A 13661-nucleotide genomic window follows, 5' to 3' on the forward strand; every position below is an offset into this window, starting at 1 on the left:
TTAAATCAACTCTCAGAGGCATTCCTTCGGTGGAACATACGGTGAGCATCTTGGGTGAGGGTCCTATGTACAAAACCAAAGCAGTGTTTCGATTCCATGGCATCACGTCAGTAGAGATCCAGACGGAATCGTCAACAACTACTTTTACATTATTCAGTTGTCACACCAACGTCACTAGGACACTAGTTTTAGTTTTAATCACAGAAGAACCAAGGTGGACATTTTTTCGAATCCTACCTTAATGAGGAGGAATTTTGATCGTGATTACTGGCCAAGCTTGCACGAGGAAGCTCTGATTAGTATCGCCCGTGAGGATGAACGCCAGCGATGGAGTCGTGCAGCGAGAGATGAACCAATTCGCACAATCTCAGTCAAAAACAGGGGCAAACAGGTTTTTCAACTGGGCGGTGTAGCGATGAGGAACGGCCATGGCACGAACCAAAACCAGGTCGTGTTTTTCGGCTGAGCTCGCTCGTCGGTAATCAAAGGGAACTCTCGTGGCCGGATAGGGGAAGGACGGGTAGTGAATGGCGGACGGCCGGCGAGGGAGAGGCAACCAATTTCTAGAGGGGTCTCCCTTGATCGTTCTCTCTCGTCTCTGTTCCTTCTCTCTCCTCTCTGTTTCTCGAACGCTCTCTGCTCCTTTATGGCCGATTTTCCCTTTGTGGGCATTCTCTCAATCTCAGTTTCTCCTCTGTCTCTGTGAATGCCCTCACCCACTCCTTTTCCCACGGGCCTCTGTCGATCTCTCCCTCAGTAAACGAATCTTCCACTTTTGCAATCTCGCCCACGTCACCGGAAAGGACAAATTTGGTTACATTCCTTCCATGAATCGGCAATTTTGCATCTTTTAGAAAACTTTCTGCTACAAGAGATCGTCCTTTCATCGTCTGGAGTGGATTCATATACTTCCATTTCAGCCAAAGAATAGGCATAATCATCATTAGACAACTCCTTCCCGTCTACATCACAGGATATCCAAGAAGGTATTCGAAAACTGAGGAGCTTATTGCGCTTGAATAATAACAAAAATCTACAGAAAATATTTATGTTAATTTCTCTAGCTGAACATTCATCTCCAAATGTATCAAAGAGACGAACAGAAAGTACAGATGTCTATTATAACCACAGCCTAGCGTGAAAAAAAAAGGTCTGGGTGCAATTCTAATATAGGAACAGAGCATCTTCGAACAGTTTCTCCATGAACATGCACAAAATAAATCATCAGAAGACTGGTTTTCTAGGCAACTGAAGATTCAAACTTCGCAGGCTATGCATGGAGGCCAGTTCAAGAGGGCCTACTGATGTCAACCTGTTATTGGATCTTGAATCGGGTTCATAAATTTATTACATTATATGTTTGCCATGAGCTTCCTTGACTTGGCTCATTTTTACCGTCTTCCGTGTCATCTTCAACATGAGAGTGTTTGACTGTATTATCGAATTGAAATTGCTGAATTTTCTTCCTCTAAATATATACAAAGGTCTAGTTTATTTCTTGCTTATTAGTCATTGCACATACAAAGTGCGTGCCTTTTTTTTTTTTTTCAATTAAAATAGTTATAGCTAAAACAGTTGTTTTCTATCAAACCTGTACTGAAATTTAGAAGTAACTAAAAAATAATTTTATTTTACTTGAAAGATGCAAATCAGATAATAAACTAAAATTGCATTTATCATGTCTTAGTAATCATTTAACATTACATATGCTTAGATTCTATCTAATGTCTATTGATACGTTATTCAATCTTTTTCTTCTTAATAAAGTATGATTTTCTATTGATGATATATATACGCTTTTGTAAGTATGCCTATCTATCTTGTTTAGGCAAAACTTGTCCATCCATATAAACTATTATTTATATATGGATGAAATCATCCTTGGTTTAATTTTAATACTATAGTGCAAAAGCTCGTCTAATAACTAATGATTTTAACTTGTAAGCCTAATTTGCTTATTTTTGTAAATTGGAGTTGAAATGGTTCAATTTTAATCAAATTCTAGACATCCAACACACTCCATGCCTATCACTCTTTACTAAATCACCTTGTTACAAATTTTAGGATGTGTGCCGATCTAGGTGTAGCACAACCAAGTTGGTCACGAGTAAGTGTTTGGCAAGTCATTGTGAATAAGCTTAATTGTTGATTGATATTTTCATGATTTTATGAGCGATAAGTGCAGAGTTTGAGCACAATGGAATTAAACCAAGAATTGACCACAACGTAGATTGATTATTTTCCTTTTCTAAGAAGAACTTTATGCGGTCCAATTTGAGAAAATTATAAACCAAGCGAGACGAAGGTGAGTACAAAATTAAGCCAAATCGAACTAAATTATTTAGTGCGAAATAAAAAAGGTCATACCCAATTTTCTCTCACCCTCTTTAAGAGTGGATTTAAAAAGATTTTAAGAATTTATCAGATCCATTAAAGCTCAATTTATAATAACAAAACTCCATCAAACCTCTTTTTCTAAAAAAAAAGAGAAAAAAAAAAGAAAAAGAAAAATAAGCCAAGAGCCATTCTTCCCCACTTCCCGCCTATATATATATATATATATATAGATTCCCTCCAATTTGAGATCGTTTCCAAAATCCACAAAAAATTTTGAAAGTCTCTTCTCCTGCGCAGACGCACCGAACTCCATGGCCGATCGTCGCACTCCATCATCGTCGAAGATGCTTTTGAGTTTCACGATCGACGAAGAAGACCTGCTCGTAGCGATCGACGAACGCAAGTCAGGGCAAAACAAGAGCGTAGGCAACTGCTCTCTGTTCATCTCATCGATTTCGTTTTCTCGTCGACGTTTCGGTGCGTCGTTCGATTCTGAAGTTGATCATCGTGAGTTAAGTGTATATCTCTTCGAATGTCGATGTTAAGTGACTCTGAATACTGCTGAGTGGATGAGCTCGATTTCGATTTCGGTTTCGGTTGCTCAGTTTAGCTCGATTTTCCTGGAACATCGCCGTGAATCCATTGGTGTTTTTACATCTCGGCCTTTCTCTCGAACTTGTCGCGATTTTCTGCGCGCACGATAGTTTTTAGTTTTTGTCTTCTGATCATCCAAGAGCAATTCCAGCCTTCGTTATGTTACGTGACATCCGCTGGATGTTTTATTTCCCGTGTATTCGTGACGTAGCTGGATTAATAACGAATATCCTAAGCTAAATTCATCAATAATATCTGTTGGAACGATAGATTGTCAGTGATGATCTAGGAAATGCTTTTGTCCTGACATTCTACATTCACCAGAAAACTTAGTTTAACACGATGGTTAAGCTTGAGTCTTCGTTGGAGGACGATTCTGGTTTGCTGAAATCCAGCAAAGTGAAGAATAATGTGAAGAGAAAATCAAAGAGTAAGATCGAAGAGAATCTCAAGCGTGTAATGCAGAAAGCTGATATATCTGCCGAGGAGGATCTGAAATTGGAAAGGAAGAAGCTTGCCAAGAAGCTCAAGGTGAAGGATGGACAGCTACGTGGGTCAGACGATGGAATGAATATGTTATTTAAAGGAATTCCTTCTATTCTTGATTCTTTTGAACAAGAAGCACCAGGGGTAAGAGAAAATCGTAGTGAAAGATTTGAAGGTAAATCTTCAGGGGAAAAAAGTGAGATGTCCAATTAAGAGCATATGCAGGATGATGGAAAAGCTGTTCATGTTAAGGCTGGAGCCTGTGACTCTGTAGACTAGAAACCCCATCATTTCAGCTCTCAAGTGAGTTCATGAGCTCCACAAATTTCAATTCGTTTCCTTTTCGTGATGTGATTGCCAAGAATGATTCTGAGTTTCCATTCGACTTCCTCTTGAACTTGTCATGATTTTCTGTGCATACGATAGTTTAATTTTCGCTACTACTTGAATATGATACGTCTAATTCACCTCTTAGACGTATGTCTTCTAAATCATACAAGAGCAATTTGGCCTTTGTTATGTTACGTCACATAGTAATTACACCATTGGTACATCTATTATCCACGTATTTATGGCATAGATGAATTAATAACGAATCTCCTAAGCTTAATTTGTCAACAATCACTATTGGAACACTTGACATTCTACATTCACCAGAAAATATAGAGTTAAACACGATGGTTGGTTGTTTTTTTTCGTTTGCAGGTATTTCTCAGGGTATCCATGCTGGAGATGTGAAAAAGATACAGGATGCAGGGATCGACACTTGCAAATGTCTTGATGATGCATACAGAGAAGGTATATCTGAAATTCAGTTCCAAAAATTAAGTGGAGGTATTATTTGGCTAAGGTGATTTCCTCTGTCTTTGTTTTGTTTTTTTGTAGCACTTAACTAGAACCAAAGGTTTATCTGAAGCAAAAGTTGATAAGATATGCGAATCAGCTGAAAAGATAGTGGTTAGAGCTTAATTTCTTCTTATCCTGAGATGGCGCTGTAATCAATTGCAACTTCTATATGCATCTCACAATAACTTCTCTTTGTTTTCATCAGAATTCTTGTTCTATTGCGGGAATTGAAGCTATGCTCAGAGTAAGTTATGCTCAGAGTAAGTCCTTAATTCGGCAATTTTGAGCTAAAAATGGTTCGGAAGACCTGAATGAGTCATTGACCCTTGAAATAAAGCCTGCAAATTAGCATATCGACTGTAGAAAACTGCACTTGCTCTAAACACTACTTATCTCACAGCACAAAGTACTTTCAATGTCTTCGTTTTTTCCAGAGCAAGTCGGTTATTTGCATCACAACTGGAAGCCAAGCCCTCAATGAGCTTTTAGGCGGTAATAGACTTTCTTTTGTAGATTGTGTATATTATTCTTCATGCGTTTCAACAAAAACAACTTTCCCTGGTTCTGCAATGTTAAACAGGTGGTACTGAAACTCAGGCAATTACAGAAGCATTTGGTGTATCTCGGCGACAAGCACAGTCCAATAATGTTACCCTTGATGAACTTTTAGTTGCTTTTGTTAGTTGGCTTTCTCAGAAAATGCTGCTAACGTCACTTCAGGTCTGGGAAAACACAGCTTGCACATACCCTGTTTGTGGCTACTCAGGTAGGTATGAATCGCATGTTAGGTTTTCGTCGTTAACTTCTATTTCATGTTATGTTTCCTAGATGAACAACATAAATAGCAAGATAATGATTGAATTTCTAGTAAAGAATAAAGCTGTGGTTAATCTTGGCATCGGAACGTGTTTATTAGGTGATTCTGGAAGTTTGGCAATCTCATCTTCTGTAAATTGCAATCAGCATGCTGGAACACACAATCTATAGTGGTTCATACCAAGTAGGAAAAAGGCCAGGAGAGCGTACTAGGTCATAACCAATCAGAAGCCTTAGTCATTGTCAGACTTGGACTTGGGTTGATCATCAGTTGAATAGGATGCTTGAAGTACTCTACTATATATGCACTTCCTACAACATTATTTTCCCTTCTTTCCATCACTCTTCATTAAAGCTGATCCCGTTCCATGAGATGATATCTTATGGTTTGTGGATTCCACGATCCTAACAATTTTTCCAGCTGCCAACTCACGTGGGAGGGGCAAATGGCAAGGTAGCATACCTCGCCACAGAAAAAAACTTTGTATCCTATTATAATCTGTTGGTCTTTTTCTTGACCTCAACAAAGCTGCTTTTGTTTCATACTCGGCTTATGTCCATGTAAGTGCATATGCACTTTCTTAACTTGGCACACCTGCAGTTGCCATGATCAAATTGTACAAATAGCTGAAAGATTTGGCATGGATCGTGGTGTCGTCGCATGTAATGTAAGCAATGCTTTCTACACTGGTGGCAAGTCTTCCTTCTTTTCTGGCTAATGTACTTGCTGTAATCTAGTCTTTCCATGAATTTGAAGATCATTTATGCCCATGCCTCTACTTCTGAGCATCAGTACAACTTGCTTCTCAGTTTGGCTGCCAGAATGTCTGAAGAACCATTTAGGTTCCTGATAAGACAGTGCTCAAGAATCAAACTGCACACATTTTGTAAGGTGTCGATGGTTGACCTTAGCTGAGTAGCATCTTTCAGATTGTGGATTCAGTGATCGCTCTCTTTCGAGTGGAATATAATGGAAGGGGAGAACTTGCAGGGTGTCAGGTCGATTCTGAAACCATCAAATCATGTGAGTTGCAAATTTTCAGCTCATCTGGTTTGACACTAATACATTCCCAATTGCAGCAAAAATTGGCACAAATGCTCTCACGCTTACTTAAGATAGCTGAGGAATTTAATGTGCCAGTGTACATGGCCAATCAAGGTACCACATCACATGTCATTTCCCCCACCTAGTCATGCATCCATTAAAGGATCTTATCCAATTTAGCTCTTTGATGGTTGCACACTGAAAAATAGCAATTTGGTGACTACACTAAGCTCATACTAGTTCTCGTAAATCTCAAGAACCAGCTATTTGGTGTAAACTAGTGATGCATACGGTAGCTGCAGTCCATGAGTTAAGCAAAAAAGATAATTTTTTTGACGACTTTTTCTTTGATTTCTTTGTTTCAGTGGCATCAAAGAAACATGCAGGTGGGCATGTTCTGGGTCATGCAACCACAAATAGGTGGATGTTTACGAATGGCAAAGGTGAGCAGTGGGTTTGCAAGGTGTTCAAAGCCCCAGACCTACCTAAAGCTGAAGCTATATCCTTTTTGTCTGGATCTTCGTCTAGCTATACACTTAATTGAAATTTACCAGATTACACTAGACATAAACGAAATTTCTAGAAATCTAATATCAATTGGAGAGAAAGCTGATACTAAGTCTATATATGGATAGGTGGAGACCAGAATTTGAGCAGTATACTTGTAGTATACTTACATGTGCCGCCTGTGCTATGGAAACAAAATACCCAACCATTGATGATGCCATACTGCAGATCTTCCTCTAGTTATATACTTTGTTGAAATTTTTCAGACCATACTGCAGAGACCAAGTAAAATATCTGGAAGTCAAGATCAAAATCTATGAGAAAGGCGATACTTAGTCTACATAGGGATAGGTGGAGACTTGATTTAAGCACGGTGCTCACAATATACTTGATGGTGTATGGAGATCCATGAACACATTGAATACAAATTTTGTGCAGAGTAATTGAACAAAAAAAAGTGGATATCCAGAATTTTTTTAAGCAGGACTAGTAGGTTAGTTGTGCAGCCTGTGCTATGTAGACTGCACATCTTTCAACACCATCACTTACTTACGTAAGAAATTTTAGCGAGAGCTCATATGTCAATAGGGTGAGATCGACAAATGCACGTTTTTCAGATAACAACAAGGGCATAGCCGATGAGGACTAAAGAGGTCTCTCCTACCAAGATGGCCAGGCGAAGTTTTATTTTTTGTTGGGTTAATCTGCAGTTTGATTTTAGTCATCGTATTGATAGCTAGCTCTATCTTCATGTTAAGTTTGTATCTGCAGGCATCAAGCTCCTTTTGACAGCTTTAAAATTGCACGAGAAGTTACCGCTTTAGCCTTAATATCTAACATGCTACCATCGTCTGTTATTAAAGTTCACATGACCCTTCACAAGGTGTTGTGTAAACTTGATTTCTATATGAGAACCAGCACGCTCCAAGTTATATTGGTTCGCATTTGTTCTCATATGACAATATCCTCCTGGTCTGATTTACTAGTAGAGATTCTATGCGGAAAACATTACATTGGATAGACTTTGCATGACAGCTAAATGAAATGCCAGAAAGATATTACTGCACAAAGCATGATCAGGTTCTGTAAAGGCTTGGATTTAAAGTACATATACAGCTGCATTAAAAAATTGTCAATGTATGAGAAAGGGTGACTGGGTCATAAGCAACAGAAGGCCATTCAATAGCTAATGGCCTGGCCAAAAGTGGGCCACAATGCATATGACTCGACAGTGCAAGGACAAGTTCGCAGCACTCCCAACTCTAGGCATGCTGGACTCCTTAAGTCTCTGCACCACTTCAAATGTAGCGCTTTGTACTCAGCCCGAGCTATTCACCCTACGAACTGGCTTCACCTCATTCGGTGCATGCTCACAACTCCTCAGACATTTAGAGCTGGTAAAGAAGCATCCTGAGTTGGAAAAGAAGGCAACGTTAACAGGTGAACGATTTGGCACTCCAAAATCATTGGAAGAGCAACATTGTAGGTGAAAAGGCACATTTCAATACATGGATACAGGTAAAGAACACCATTTTAACCTTAGATTATAAATTTATGTTCAAAACCAATTTTTCCAAAATGCTGTTACCCAACAACATAACATTCTCCTCCGAACTTCGCTTAATATCAGCAGAGCTCATCCATCCTTACTTTTCAGATTGCAATGCATGGACTGAACCCCAGTGGAGCCGCATCAACAAACTGCAAAAATAATTACCTTTAGGGAATGGTGCGAAAGATTTCCCAAAGCCCATCTTCATGACTTCTGCATTATCCAAGAGAACAAGACTGCCTCCAGAATCAAGTCCCTAGAAGAAAGGAACACTTCCATCAACATTCCTGCATGATTCAGAGAACCGAAAGGAATAGATATAAGATCACAGGTGACGGGAGAGATTGAGAGTTATATCCCAGAACCAAACCAATGAACATTATTATTACTCAGAGGCCAGAAAAGCGGTTTTAGAAGAGCTGTCGAAGAGCACAAAACCAAGCTTCCTGCTGATGTCTCTCACAACTTGATCAGCAGGGTAAGCCTCCGATCCCCAGAGTCCTATAAGCTTCTATGATGATGACGACCGCATTAGCAGTTTTGTTCCATCCATATTGCTGCTTAAGAAGAGCAATATTGTCTATGTGTCCTTGGAACAAGCAGAAGATATTATCGACAACCACAAACAATCTGCCACAGAGGGTAAGTGTCACGCCCCGAATCCCGAGCGCATGCCCATCCCTATCTGGTCGATAATAATTTGCGACTTTTCAGGACGAGTTGCCGACCCTTTCCATTTTATTGCACATGCGGAAGCGAAAAGAAATCCCCGACAAGAATCATCTCGGGATAGAAAGGCGGGACAATAGATTCACAAACAAACATGCTTTTATATATACACTGAGTCATGTACACAGGTCTATGACCAAAAGACTACAAAAGACTGGCCTTCCAAAAAGAAGCAATCCTAACTGACCTACGCTTCCGATCACCTCCTCTTAGCTCCAGGTCCTCCACTTGATGATCCTGAAAATGTTGTCCCACAACGGGGTGAGATATCATCTCAGTGAGTCTAAGCTCTAAACCCCAATTAGGAGGGAAATACGCCTAGAAGTGTCCTAATCACATAATTACACAATCAAGGAGACTTACCTCGTCTTAGATCCACCCTGCAGGTCAGTACAATTTATCTCACAGACAACACGAGAGCATGAGCAACAAATAAGCTTCAATAACTGAAACGCCACACTCAATTAATCATACAGTCCTAGTTTTGATCTCGGCATATAGCACGGCCTACTCTCAGTTCGGCAGTCTTCTGGCATTGCCAGGCTTCGTCTCACTCCATTGAGCATGGCACGTCTCTTTATTAGACGGCTTTCCCGAAGAAGCATAGAGTCCAGAATCAACTGCAACCGGCTTCCCGTTGTCCAAGGGGTATCCCAAATAGGGATAACGTCCAGCTCAATAACCCACGATGATTTCTCTCAACCATCACACGATCACTCAAATATGGCCCAGGGTACCGTGCATTGCACTCAAATGCTTCAATTAAAATGGTGAGCCTGGCCTTTTTCTTCATATTAGAAATTCACATGAAATTATTCGTGTGTGGGTACACGGTCAACTTGATCCAGAAAATTTGATATTCATCCTTTTTGAAACCCCACTATTTCATATAGTACTAAAAACCATTTTCGGTGTCAAAACCCGACACCGGGATTTTATGAATAAATATTGGAAATTCACAATCTTTTGGGATTAAATACAAAAATCCGATCAACACTCAATTTGCATAATTTAACACTCAACTGCAGAAATTAACCACACTATTGCAATCAGCATGAAATTTCGATCATCGGCTATCCCAGCCTAATTTCCGGAAAAATAATTAATAATTAAATAATTACTGAAATTAATTAAATAAATCAATTTAAATTCTAAAAATACTAACCTAGGCCAGAATCATTAAATTAATAACCAATACGGACTCGGAAAATTCCTGAACTCTTCTAGATAAATAGTACAATTTATTTAGGCCTTAGCTAAACCATGCTAACCACCTAACATGCTCAATTAAATAATTAGATTTCTAATTTAATCTAACTAACCACCTAATTCCTAATAAAATAAATCTAAACACCCCTAAACGTTATTAGTCTACTAAGCAGAGTTTAGAGTATAAACTCACCGGTTAATTGCGGAAACCGATTCACCGCGATGACGACGCGATGGTGGCCGAAATCTTAATTTTCAGTGGCGTCGGCGAACTCTCGGACCGGGCCTAACGGGCCCAACAAATCTCAGCCCAACTGAGATTTGTTGCTGAAACGGGCCGGGCTTCACTGGACTGAGCTGACTTCAAGATGGGCTGCGGGACTTGGGCTTAAAGGAGCTGCTGGGCCTTGCTGGACTAAGCTTCAAATGGGCTGAAAATCACTGGGCTGAAGATGGGCTTGTGGTTGAATTCGTGGGCTATTGATGCGGGCTGGATACGGGCCCAATTGCTGGGCCGTCATGCTGCGAAGGTGCGGGCGTGCGAAAGAGCTGCGGTTCCATGAAACCAGAGCCTGGCGGTGGGATGTTGACCGAGAGACATGCTGTTTCGATCACGCTGGCATCACCGTTGGGACTAGCTTCGTGGAGATGAAGACGGCTGGGCCGAATCTCGGCCAAATGATTGCCGAACTTGCGAGCGAAGGAGAGAGGAACGATGGTGGGGTTTCGATGGGTGAGGATTCGTGGAGTTGAACTATTCGGTTGAAAGAAAGAAAATCGGTGGAGAGAGCCGCTTGGTCTTCGGAGAAGATACCGCAGACACGCGGCTTTGTTGGCGTGAATGAAGTCAACAAGGTGGGCTTCACTTGAATGTTGACCGAGCAAGCAGCAAATAAGGACTTGTCGTGGTTTGGAGATGGGAGAAAATTTGGTGTTTCGGTGGGTGAAGATGGAGAGCTGTCGTGAAAGGAAAAATGAAAGGAAAGCAAGGCAGAGACCGAAACGAAGGAGAATTGGATAAGGGGGATGGACGGCAGCTGGATTTGCTTGCCCAAGAAGCTGCGGAGGGTAAGGATTGAAGAAGACGTGCTGGAGAAGCTCAAAGAGGGGCCCAATGTCAGCAATCTTATCTCCTTAATTAAACACATGTCCCCCCTATTACTTTCCAACAAATCAAACCCAAAATTAACCATTTTGATGACAAAAATTGCAGCCATAGTCCAAGCTCCGAATTTCACTCTTTGGTATTCAGATTCTTCAACAAATTCCTAGTTTAATGTCCAAATTTTGATGTAGAAAAAGTCCACGAAATTTCTATAAGTCCCTTTCGCCATACGGTTCAGCTTGAAAGCCCAAATTTCTTTTGAATGAGTCCATCCGAATTTCCGTTAATTTTCCACAATGTCCAATTCGATTTTCCGCAAAAATCCCAAAATCTCTTAAAATTTCTCGGAGAGTGAGTCGACGTTCCTCAAATAGCTCGTGACACCACAGAACTTTCAATTTTTGAAATCGGGTTCAAATTCACGATTATTTTCAATCCGGCGCGCTTTTAGCGTGACCTAGTCTATCGGGTAGCTTTTAGGAATTTTTGGTGCAATTGACCCGTGATCGATTTATCTCGAGTCACAATGTACATCTCCGACACATTGGCGACCCTCAATTGTTGTGAAAATCTTGAGATTTCAATTACGGGCACCGGGTACCAAAACGACAGAAAATCAATTTACTGTCGATCGATGAGAATTTTTCAATCAAGTGGAATCACCCACAATTTGATCAATCTCAGTCGAATCAACCTATCTCTGATTTCTGATCGATCTCTGACGGTGCCGTAATGACCCTTGCAGATCAACATGATCGAGCAGTCAATTTTTGGTCGAATTCTCAAGTCTAATTGCATTTAGATTCCCTAATTGCTTCCCCGGATAGTCAAGTTATCTCGTGAGTGATCAGCTCAGAGAATAGCACTATTAGCGTTTCGATGAAAGGCCCGATTTATTTATTTATTTATTTATTTATTTTATTGATAACCCAGGGAACCTCCGAACGCCGCTTCGCGGGGAGAGTAAACCCTGGAGCGCCGGGGGCCCCCACCGCTGACCCCCAAGCGCAGGTAAGTTGCGCGTTATGCATTGAAGCATCGCTTCCACGAAGGTTCGAACCCTTCCCCCTACGTTTGGGGTACCAAGCCCTAACCAACGCTTCCACCGCGGGCGGTGGTTGCCCGATTAATTTAATCGAAAACAATATATGAAAATTCAGGTTGTCACAGTAAGGAATGTCAAATCTTGATGTGGGATGAGCTGATAAAGAAGAGAAGACAGTACCACAATTTCCATCAATTAACAATCCAATAAATTTCATTTTCTGGCTTTCAAATGAACTAGAGACTTGAGTTCCACTATCTCTGACGCTGATATATGGAATCTTTCAAAATATCACAATAAAGTCCACCAAAAATCAGTTTGATCTAACCGTTGCCTCTCCAAACAATGAAATCATGATTTTTTTTTTTTTTTTTTTTTTGGTTAAAGCTACCATTATCAAGAGATGGAGTGGGTATTTGAATAGAAGAAAGATAAACTTTATTCTTTGACCAGGTAATCAGTTTTTAAATGGGTTTCGGCCTGCATGGTTCATTCAAAATTTAGCTGTTTCATTTGCATATTCAAACCCCCGTTTTCATTTTATCCTTCCATCTATACAATAACTGTTATGGGAAGAAAGAAAGCTTCTTTTTTTGAATATTGACCTGAACATGTTAAAAGGATATTATCCCACCAATTCACATACAGGATTTCATATAGTATTTTTTGGCTAGGCATGGCCTACAATATAGTTACTAAAAGCAATTCTGTACATAGAGTCAAAAGTATAAACTTTTTAAGATATTGGCAAGTGATACTGCATATTCAATGTTAAAAACTTAAGACTCATCCTTCCATGAGCCCTAATCAAATGAGAAACAAGGGCTGCTGTTACCGTGAGTACATCCTATATATCAGCTGCAATCCTCTCTTCATCCTTTTTCGCTCTCTCTGTAACAAAGCCTCATTTTATGTTTTGTAAGGTAATGTGATGTGATCCCATTGAACCCCTCTTGGTTGATGACGAACTAAACTTGCCTGATTCAACGAGGATTGAAGTATCTTCTTATGATCCTGGAAATTCCCATGGAAAGGCGCCAGCTTGCCTTGAGAAACCACCCGGAGCTCGTCCACGCTTCCAGATATTAGATGTAAGATGTAAGAGGCTCCCTGTTGTGATCACTAAATGGTTCCATTGTATTTTCAATGTAAAGACCAGATTCTTATAAGTTCAATTACTGCAAGAACAATATAACAAGCTAACTGAAAAAGTCATCGAAGTCACAAAATGGAGAAAAATGAGCAAAACTTACCAGATGATAGGATGGCTCGCAAGCAAAACTATGTATGGTTTCTCGAAATTTATCTTGGCAAATGCAACACTGCTTTTCTGACCACCTATTTATATAGGCAAAGCACCATGTTACATGTGCAATAACATCCAAAAAGC

At 40.2% G+C, this 13661-nt stretch overlaps 1 long non-coding RNA gene across 1 annotated transcript; it reads left to right on the plus strand.

The window, feature by feature from the left end:
• Positions 1-4125: 4125 nt before the first annotated feature.
• On the plus strand, positions 4126-5023 carry LOC104432264. The gene is made up of 3 exons (XR_005548374.1): positions 4126-4215; positions 4303-4523; positions 4698-5023. It is a non-coding gene; the product is annotated as an uncharacterized LOC104432264 (long non-coding RNA).
• The last annotated feature ends 8638 nt before the right edge of the window (positions 5024-13661 follow it).

Source organism: Eucalyptus grandis, chromosome 2 (assembly GCF_016545825.1).
Source record: "Eucalyptus grandis isolate ANBG69807.140 chromosome 2, ASM1654582v1, whole genome shotgun sequence".
NCBI lineage: Eukaryota > Viridiplantae > Streptophyta > Magnoliopsida > Myrtales > Myrtaceae > Eucalyptus > Eucalyptus grandis.